The sequence below is a fragment of the Columba livia genome, chromosome 14, assembly GCF_036013475.1.
Source record: "Columba livia isolate bColLiv1 breed racing homer chromosome 14, bColLiv1.pat.W.v2, whole genome shotgun sequence".
In the NCBI taxonomy this organism is placed as follows: Eukaryota; Metazoa; Chordata; class Aves; order Columbiformes; family Columbidae; genus Columba; species Columba livia.
Window position 1 is genome coordinate 17,725,919 of NC_088615.1, and position 9,656 is coordinate 17,735,574.

Here is a 9,656-nt window from a genome sequence, read left to right on the forward strand (position 1 = left end):
TAGTCTTTGTAGAGATGTTCTTTCTGGGCAAGCTCTGTCAAAGTTGTCAACAGGCTCGGAGGTTTTTTTATTTTTTCTTTTTTTTTTTTTTCCACTGACGTGAATATGAGTGGGTAATTTTCTGTAGTTTGGAGATACAAAAGTAGAGCACTCAGGAAAATTGTTGGGAGGAGGGAATTGCTGGCAGGCTTCTCTGGGTCTTCAAAGTACTGAGATACTGGCTGCAAACTCAAGCAGCGAATAATCAACTATCCAGTTACCCTGAGTACAATCATTCAGGTTGGAGAAAGTTAATGAGACCATCAAGTTCAGCTGTTAACCTAGCACTACCAAGTCCACCACTAGGCCATGTCCCTGAGCACCATGTCCTTGCACGGCAACTCAAAGACTTCCCTGGAAAGCCTGTGCCACTGCTTGGCAATACTTTCAGTGAATAATTTTTTTCTCAAATCCAATCTAAATCTCCCCTGGCACAACTCGAAGCCATTTTTTCTCATCCTATCACTTGTTACTTGGGAAAAGAGACTGACACCGACCTAACTCCAGCCTCCTTTTAGCACGTCTGTGCTGTCTCATGCTTGTTGTTCTGCAGAAATTTTGTAGCAGAACAATAAACTCAAGCCTGAGGACTGTGCAGGCAACTCTGCTGTGGTAGAGGTGAGAAAGCCACATACGAGGAAAAAAAAATCTGCATGCAAATTTGTTTTACTGTGACAGCAGAAATGATTAAGAGAAATGCTTTCCTGCAGGAAAGTTCTATAATAGCTTGAAAAACTGAAATGGGCGCATTCATTCTTCTCTATGACTGGGGTCCGCATGGCATGCTCTGTGCTGCTCCTCTGCTCAGGGTTCTCCTCATCTAGTGGGAGGTAGGCTTATCTCTGCTAATTTCTTCCAAGAGTGTGAGCTATGAGGGACTGAATTGTGAATGACACTTAAAGAGTTGCGTCTCTCTTACTGCCATGAGGACGAACAAGCAGCTCCTCATGTACAACTGCTGCCTCTCAGGTTGTTCCAGCTCGAGGGTTAGCGTATGGGTGGACGGCTGGCGGAGGGGCGGGTGCGGGGTGTGTCGTTGTCGTCGGTGGAGGCGGAGACGGGAGCGCTGTACGCGCTGCGCTCGTTCGACTACGAGGAGGTGCGCGAGGTGGTGCTGTGGGTGCGGGCGGAGGACGGCGGCGCGCCTGCGCTGAGCAGCAACGTGTCGGTGCGGCTGGTGATCGTGGACGAGAACGACAACGCACCGCAGGTGCTGTACCCGCCGGCGGCGCCGCTTGCGGCGGGCGCGGGCTGGGCGGGCGTGGAGCTGGCGCCGCGCTCGGCGGAGCCCGGGGCGCTGGTGGCCAAGGTGGTGGCGGTGGACGCGGACGCGGGGCAGAACGCGTGGCTGTCGTACGAGCTGGCCAAGGCGACGGAGCCGGGGCTGCTCCGCGTGTTGCTGCCCAGCGGCGAGGTGCGCACGGTGAGAGCCGGGACGGACCTCGAGTCGCTCCGGCGAAGTGTCTTTGCGCTGCTGCGAGAGTGGGGGCAGCCGCCGCACCCCGTCACCTGGCACCCTCAGCATCGCCCTGCTGCGGGGTTGAATCTTACTCCAGCTCAACCACGCTCCTGAGGGGAGGAGGCAGCAGTAGTCGTAGGTGGCCAAGGAAACCTGCGCACCCTCTACTTCATCGCCTTCCTTGGCTGCGACTCCGCGCTCTTAATCCTCTCCGTCGTCGCCTTTTCGGCGGCCAAGCTGAGTCAGGCTCTCTTCCAAGCACGACTTTTGCCCTTCTCTACTCACGGCGACTTCCAAACCGACGGCGTAGACGGCGTGGGCACAGACACTCTGTCTCCGGCTTACCCCTAAGAAGCGTTCCTGACCAGCAGCTGGAGTGGGAGCGAATTCCCGTTACTGAACACCGCTAAGGCAGGGACGGGCAAGGACGAAGAACCGCTGCACATCTTCAACCCGCTGACGAGAAGGGAACAGACCAAGGGAGAGCAACGTTCCTCCTGCTCGGGCCACCGACCTCGCCGGCCGACAGGAGAGTCACTCTTGTCTCTCCGTCCCTGCGCTTCCCTCCCCAGCGCCCTGAGCGCCCGTCCTGCCGAGGGACCGCAAGCGGGCGAGGGACCGCAGCCGCGCGAGTATGCGCGGGTACGTGTGTTGGTGAGAGGCGGCAGCGCGGGCAGCGGCCGGCGGCGGGCGCAGTCTGGCGGCGAGCCGCAGGGTGGCGCTCCCGGCCAAGGCGTCGCCGAGCGGTTGCGAGCTGGGAGGCGGCCGAGCCCAGCCCGGCCCTGCCCAGCCCAGCCCGGCCGGGAAGCAGCGGCGGCGGCGAGCGGTGCCCCGTGCCTTCCGCCGCCGGGACAAGGCAGCTGCGTTTAGGATCCCCCCAGCAGGACTCGACGCGAAAGAAAAGAGGGAGAGAAGGAAGGAGCGCAGACGACCGCATCCGCCGCGCTGCTGCCGGGCGCCGCTTTCCGCGGAGGACTGCGCGGGCGATCCGCGAGACGGACGCTGTCCCTCCCGGACCGGCCCGACATGGCGATCGCAAGGCAAGTGCTTTGTCTCTCTGCTTTCCTGTCTCTGCTGCACGCTCGCTCCCAGCCCCCCCCTCCGTAGCCGAGGAGGGGGAGAGCGGCTCGGTGGTAGGCAACGTGGCGGAGGACGCGGGGCTGGCCCCGGCGCAGCTCTCGGCTCGCCGCGCCCGCCTGGCCTCGGAGGACGGCCGGCAGCACTTTCGCTTAGAGCGCGGCACCGGCCGCCTGCTCGTGGCGGACAGGCTGGACCGGGAGGAGCTGTGCGGGCAGGCCGCTACCTGCACGCTGCCCTTCGAGCTGGTGCTGGCCAACCCCCTGCAGTTCTTGCGGGTCGAGGTGACCGTGGAGGACATCAATGACCATGCGCCCGTTTTCCCGGAGGAACAAGTCACTTTTAAGATTCTGGAAACGAGCAACCCGGGTTCACGTTTCCCACTGGAGGGAGCTCGGGACCTGGATATTGGCAGCAACAGCATCCAGACTTACATCATCTCTCCCGAGAACGAGTACTTTAGTGTCTTTTTTGGGAGTCACAGTGATTATGAAAAGTATGTGGAACTGGTCCTGGAAAATCCGCTGGACAGAGAGGAGCAGGCAGATATGCGTTTCAGTCTCGTTGCTATGGATGGCGGCTCTCCTCCCAGGAGTGGGAACATGGAAATTCACGTTGTTGTTCTAGATGTAAATGACAACACTCCAGTGTTCACACAGAGAGTGTACTTTGGGAAGGTTTTGGAAAATGCACCAGAGGGCTCTGTGGTTCTCAGAGTGGTGGCGACAGATGTGGATGTTGGACCTAATGGGGAGATCACCTATCAGTTCATCCAAGCAGTGAGCCAGAGTGACTCAGAATTTTTGATTGACCCTGTGAGTGGTGAAATTAGACTCTCAAAGCCTCTGGACTTTGAGGCTGCACAGAAATATGAGCTTAGTGTGCGGGCCAGTGATGGTGGTGGCCTGTCAGCAATCTGCAAGGTGTTGGTGGAGGTGGTGGATGTGAATGACAATGCACCCGAGCTGGTGGTCAGTTCCTTCAGCAGCCCCCTCCCTGAGAATGCATTACCCGGAACGGTGGTTGCCCTATTTAAGGTCAAGGACAGGGATTCTGGAGCCAATGGGAAGATCTCCTGTGCCCTTGAGGACCAGCTGTCGTTCTCCCTGCAGCCAGCCTATAAGAATTACTATGAGCTGGTGACTGTGAGCACATTGGACCGGGAAGAGACAGCACAGTACATCCTGAGTGTCACAGCAGCAGATGCGGGGTCACATCCTCTCACAACCACCCAGACCTTCACAGTGGATGTCTCTGATGTGAATGACAATGCACCTGTCTTCAACCAGACATTGTACACCATGTATGTGCGTGAGAATAATGTCCCCACGGTGCTTGTTGGAGCTGTGAGTGCTGCAGATGCCGACACAGGGTCGAATGCCAAGGTGACCTATTCCCTGGTACCTGCCCACCCTACAGAGCAGCCTCCCTGCTCCTGCATCTCTGTGAACTCTGAGAATGGGGATGTGTTTGTGCTGCGGCCTCTGGACTATGAGCAGATTAGACAGGTTGAGGTCTTGGTGAGTGCTTCTGACACAGGGTCTCCTCCCCTCAGTGCCAACGTCACTGTCCGCCTTGTCGTGGTGGATGAGAATGACAATGCACCACTGGTGCTGTACCCCTCACAGGACAGCAGCCCTCTGTCCAGTGAGCTGGTGCCCAAGTCAGCTGAGGCAGGGTACCTTGTCACCAAAGTGGTGGCTGTTGATGCTGACTCAGGACAGAACTCGTGGCTCTCGTACCACCTGCTGAGGGCCACCGACCCCGGGCTGTTTGTGGTGGGTGCCCAAAGTGGGGAGGTGCGGCTGAGGAGGCCTGTGACAGAGAGAGACCCCACGAAGCAGAAGCTCATTGTTCTGGTGCGAGACAACGGGCAACCATCACTGTCAGCCACAGCCTCATTGAGTGTGCTTCTGCTGAGTGACTTCTCAGATGTGCGCATAACACACAGCAGCCTTGCCACAGAAGATGAGAGTGACTCCCTGACAATGTATTTAATAATTTCATTGGTCTTTGTCTCACTCCTCTTCCTCGCATCCATGGCAGCCCTCATTACTCTCAAGGTGTGCAAGAGAAATGAGCTGAAGGATGGGCATGTGCTTTATGATGCTGGAAACTTGCAGGGTGGTCTGGCTGATGCAGTTGCTGCAGGGACCCTGCCCCACCCCTATTGCTATGAGATCAGCCTCACAACGGGTTCGGGCAACAGCGAGTTCAAGTTCCTGAAGCCCATCCTCCCCAGCCTGTCACCACAGCACTGCACCATGGGCAGGGGAACTGATGATGAACAGGCTTTCACCCGTGGCCCTATCACCCTGGAGAATGTGGCTCCAGACAACCCAGGGATGCTTTCCTCAGAGCAGTTCAATAGTCTTTCATTTAGTTAAATGTGGAGTCAGCTCAGCCAGGGGCATCGGGCCTCATGATAGGAAGGCATGTAGGCTACAACATGTGACAATGATTCCCTCAGAGTAAATCTGTATTTGCAATTGGTGATATAGATTTCCCTCAAATCTTTATTCATATTAAAGGTTTTCTTACCTTCTAAAAAGAAGGAAAAGAAGCTAACAGCCCCATTACCCTGGAAACAATGTGTTCCATTTCTGTTACAGCCATTTCTGAAGTTCTTCAAGAGTGGGGTTAGTTCCAGGGTCCCCCAGCTAAGTTCTTGTGTCACTTGCTGTTAGCAAGACCATGGCCCTTTTTTTCTGTCCTGTAACACAATGGCACAGGCAGACAAGTCACCTGCTCACTGAAATGCACGTAGTCCTTGTCCTGGGTCAAGAGAGCAAGGAAGTTTTGTGTACTGTATTGCAATGTGGCACAAACACAGGGCTCTTTCTGTTCCGCATTCTGGATGTTTCTGTGTCTGAGATGTGTGGGCTCTGTGTGTTTTGCCTTTTGGTCACTATGTCTGTTCATACAGCCATTTTGTGGCTGCATATGCTGCCCTAGTGCTGTCTGGTGAAGCAGGTAGCTGCTGACATCCAACCTGTCATGATGCAATGTAGATATCTTTACCCCTGCAGAATAGCAATCTCATCTTCTCTAGGGGAGAACAGCAGCATGCAGAATGAGACTTTGCTTTGGCACGTGTGATAAACATGCACAGACAGGCTGTCTGCTTGGGATTGGCTTGAAACCATGTTGGTAGAGACTATAACTGTAAAGAGTTATGAAAACACTTTCATTGTCTTTGAGTGCATTGTAAGGAAACTCCACAAGTTGCTTCAAAGGATTTTGTCTGAAGGTAGAATCGAGATGAACTTAGAAAGGGGCCATTGATTTTGGTGTTGTCAGTGTTGTTCCCAAATTCAGTGAGTTCTTGATGGGAGTGGGAAACTGCACCGAGATGACTTTCTGGGTTTGTGTCACAGCATTTGCGTTCTCATTTTTTCTGTACTACTGCTACTCTAAGAACCATCTTTGAGCATGGTCTTATATATTTCACTTAAGAATGATGGTCACCCCATGTATAATAACAGATTGTTTGGATGAAGGCAGTGTGGCACAGAACATCTGAAACCCTCGCGCTGTGTTGTGCTGCAGTCATAAACTGTGACCTTCTGAACTGCAATTGAGTTATGTGTAAAAGCGAAATAGAAAGAATGCCCACTTGAGTTGTGAGAGTATACTTTATCACAGTATCACAGTATCACAGTATCACAGTATCACAGTATCACAGTATCACAGTATCACAGTATCACAGTATGTTTGGGATTGGAAGGGACCTCAGAAGATCATCTAGTCCAATCCCCCTGCCAGAGCAGGAACACCCAGATGACATCACACAGGAACATGTCCAGGTGGGTTTTGAATGTCTCCAGAGAAGGAGACTCCACAACCTCCCTGGGCAGCCTGGTCCAGTGCTCTGTCACCCTCACTGAGAAGAAGTTTCTTCTCAAATTTAAGTGGAACCTCTTGTGTTCCAGCTTGGTCCCATTACCCCTTGTCCTATCATTGTTTGCCACCGAGAAGAGCCTGGCTCCATCCTCATGGCACTCACCTTTTATATATTTATAGACATAAATAAGGTCCCCCCTTAGCCTCCTCTTCTCCAAACTAAAGAGACCCAGCTCCCTCAGCCTTTCTTCATAAGGGAGGTGCTCCACTCCCTTAATCATCTTTGTTGCCCTATGCTGGACTCTCTCCAGCAGTTCCCTGTCATTCTGGAACTGAGGGGCCCAGAACTGGACACAATATTCCAGATGTTCTCATTGGAAAACCTCTGTCAAAGTTTTCAAGAGGCTGGGAATTTCTTCCTCATTTGGTCTCCCGGCTGAGGAAGGTGGGGTGGTTACATTTCTGCAGTTTGGAGATGCAGCCAATAGAGCATTGAGAAAAATTGTAGGGGGAAGGGAATTGCTGGTGAGCATCTATGGCTTTCCTAAACCCTGAACTTCTGGCTCTGACATTGAGGTGGAAATGATTGACTATCCAGTTAACCTGAGTACAATTATAGAATCATTTCAGTTGGAAAAGGTCCCTGAGATGACCAAGTCCATCTGTTAACCTGAAGACTACCAAGTCCACCACTAAACGGCATCCCTGAACACCGCGTCCAGGGATGGCAACTCAATCACTTCCCTGGGCAGCCTGTGCCAATGCTTGACAATACTTCATGGGAATTAAGTTTTCTTAGCATCCAAATTTAAACTTCCCCTGGTGGAACTTGAGGCTATTTCCTCTCATGCTGTCACCTGTTCCTTGGGAAGTGACTGACACCCAGCTCCTTACAATCTCAAATCAGGTACAGACTTCAGATGTCCTGTACCGTGTTGTGCTACAGAAATTTTGCAGCAGAACGATAAACTCAGCTCATTGTAAAAAAGGAACATGCAGGGAACTCCTACCTGGTACCGGTGAATCAGCCACCTGTGATAAAGTGATATGGGTGTTTACTGTGACACTCAATTAAGGGAATTGCTGTCTTGCAAAGCAGTCTCCATTCAGCCACAGGCCTGAGATTTCCTGTACCGTGTTGTGCTGCAGAAATTTTGTAGCAGAATGATAAATTCAGCTCATTGTAAACAAGGAACATGCAGGGAGCTCCCACTTTGGACTGGTGAGTCAACCACCTGTGATAAAGAGATATGTTTTTTTTTTTTTTTTTACTGTGGCACCCAAAATAATTCAGAGAATTGTTTTCTTGCAAAGAAGCATTGTAATGTCTTGAATGCCTGAAAAGTGGGTGCTGATTCGTTTCTATGACCAGGGTCTGCGTGTCACGTTGTTGGTGGCTGGAGTCCTGTGTAATGCTCCTCTGCTCAGGGTTCTCCACATCTAAAGGGACGTCGGTTTATCTGTGCTAATCTCTCCCAATGGTGTGAGGTATAATCGACGGAGTTGTGAATGAGACTTAATCAGCACGTGTCTCATAGTGAGATGCCAAGGAACCAGCCCCTCCTGGTGTAAAACTGCTGCCTCTCGGATTCTTCCAGCTCGACGGTTCGTATGTGTCATGTAATTCATAACGAGATGGCTTATTACTATCTTTACCCTATGAGAGGGGGAGACTATTTTGTGCACTGGAGAATCTGAACAAGCTGCTGAAGTTTCCCGAGGGGCTCGTCGGAGGTGCTGTTTAGGAAGCAATGCTGTTGACAGGACTTGTCAGAGAGACTCTCCTGGATGCACGCATGTCCCTGATTCCGTAAGCACTGCTGTCAGGGGTGCAGCAAGCGTGGGGCTGCAGCAGGTGCTCTTGGCTGAGCAGGAGTGGGAGGGCGGCGAGGCAGTGGCCGCTGCCCAGTGCCAGATCGCAGCAGTTGCTGTCGGCGGAAGCGAGTATCGCTCCCATTCCGTTTGCAGAAGTCCTTCGCGGAGTGTTACTGCCTGGTGATGCCGAGGAAACGGACAGGGAGGAACTGTCGGATAACAACGTGACGGTGCGGGCGGCGGACGGCGAGTCTCCGGCTCTGTGGAGCTGCACGGTGCTGTGGCTGCGGGTGCTGGACGTGAACGACAACGCGCCGGTGTTCGCGGAGGCGCGCTACAGCGCCCGTGTGCCCGAGAACAACGCGGCGGGCGCGCTGGTGCTGAGGGTGCGGGCGTGGGACGCGGACTGGGGGCAGAACGCGCGCGTGCGGTACCGGCTGGGGGAGGGGCGTGTGCGGGGCGCGCCGCTGTCGTCGTCCGTGTCGGTGGAGGCGGAGACGGGCGCGCTGTACGCGCTGCGCTCGTTCGACTACGAGGAGGTGCGCGAGGTGGGGCTGTGGGTGCGGGCGGAGGACGGCGGCGCGCCGGCGCTGAGCAGCAACGTGTCGGTGCGGCTGGTGATCGTGGACGAGAACGACAACGCGCCGCAGGTGGTGTACCTGCTGCCAGTACCGGTTATGCTGGTGCGAGAGCGTGGGCAGCAGCCGCGGTCCGACACTGCTTCTCCGGCATCACGCTGGTTTCTGCAGCTCGGATACGCTCCTGAGCGGAGGACGAAACAGTAGCCGCTGGCGTCCAGCGCTGTGTCTGGGCGAAAAGTACGAAGAATCGCCGTGCATGTCGCAGCCCGCTGTCGAGAGGGAAAGAGACCCACGGAGATCAACCCCTCTTAGCCGTTTGTATAGCCGGCCGGGAGGCGCGTTCACGCCAAAGTCTTCCCTCCCTTCCCGTTCCTCAGGCTGAGACCCTGAATCAATGTCTCGCTGATCCCTTCCATTCCCTCCGTGCTGCCCCAGCGGAGGACCTTGCCTGGTTTCCCCATCCGGGGAAGGCGGCTCCGTCCCTCCGGGCTCAGCCTTCGTCTTACCGTCGGAAACACCTTGCGTTTGTCGTGCAGAAAGGATTGGCCGGATGCTGCATAGAGAGGGGACTGACGTGGGGCAGGTGCCGGCGCTGCCCATGTGCTCGGGCTGACGCGGCAGACCCGCAGAACTCTCGTGTATCCGTCCTTGCGAGTGTGTAGGAAGACACTGATTGGCCGGGCGCTGCACAGGACGGGGGAAGACGGGGGCAGGTACAAGCGCTGCCCGTGCCCTCGGGCCGACGCGGCGGCTCCGCAAAGCTCTTGTCTCTCCGTCCCTGCGCTTCCCTCCCCGGCGCGCTGTTCGCCCGTCCTTCCGCGGGTCCCAGGCGGGCGAACGAC

At 54.7% G+C, this 9,656-nt stretch overlaps 1 pseudogene; it reads left to right on the top strand.

Annotated features, from left to right (window-relative positions):
- Window positions 1–2,385: 2,385 nt before the first annotated feature.
- Window positions 2,386–5,426, top strand: LOC102084465 (protocadherin beta-15-like; annotated as a pseudogene).
- The last annotated feature ends 4,230 nt before the right edge of the window (window positions 5,427–9,656 follow it).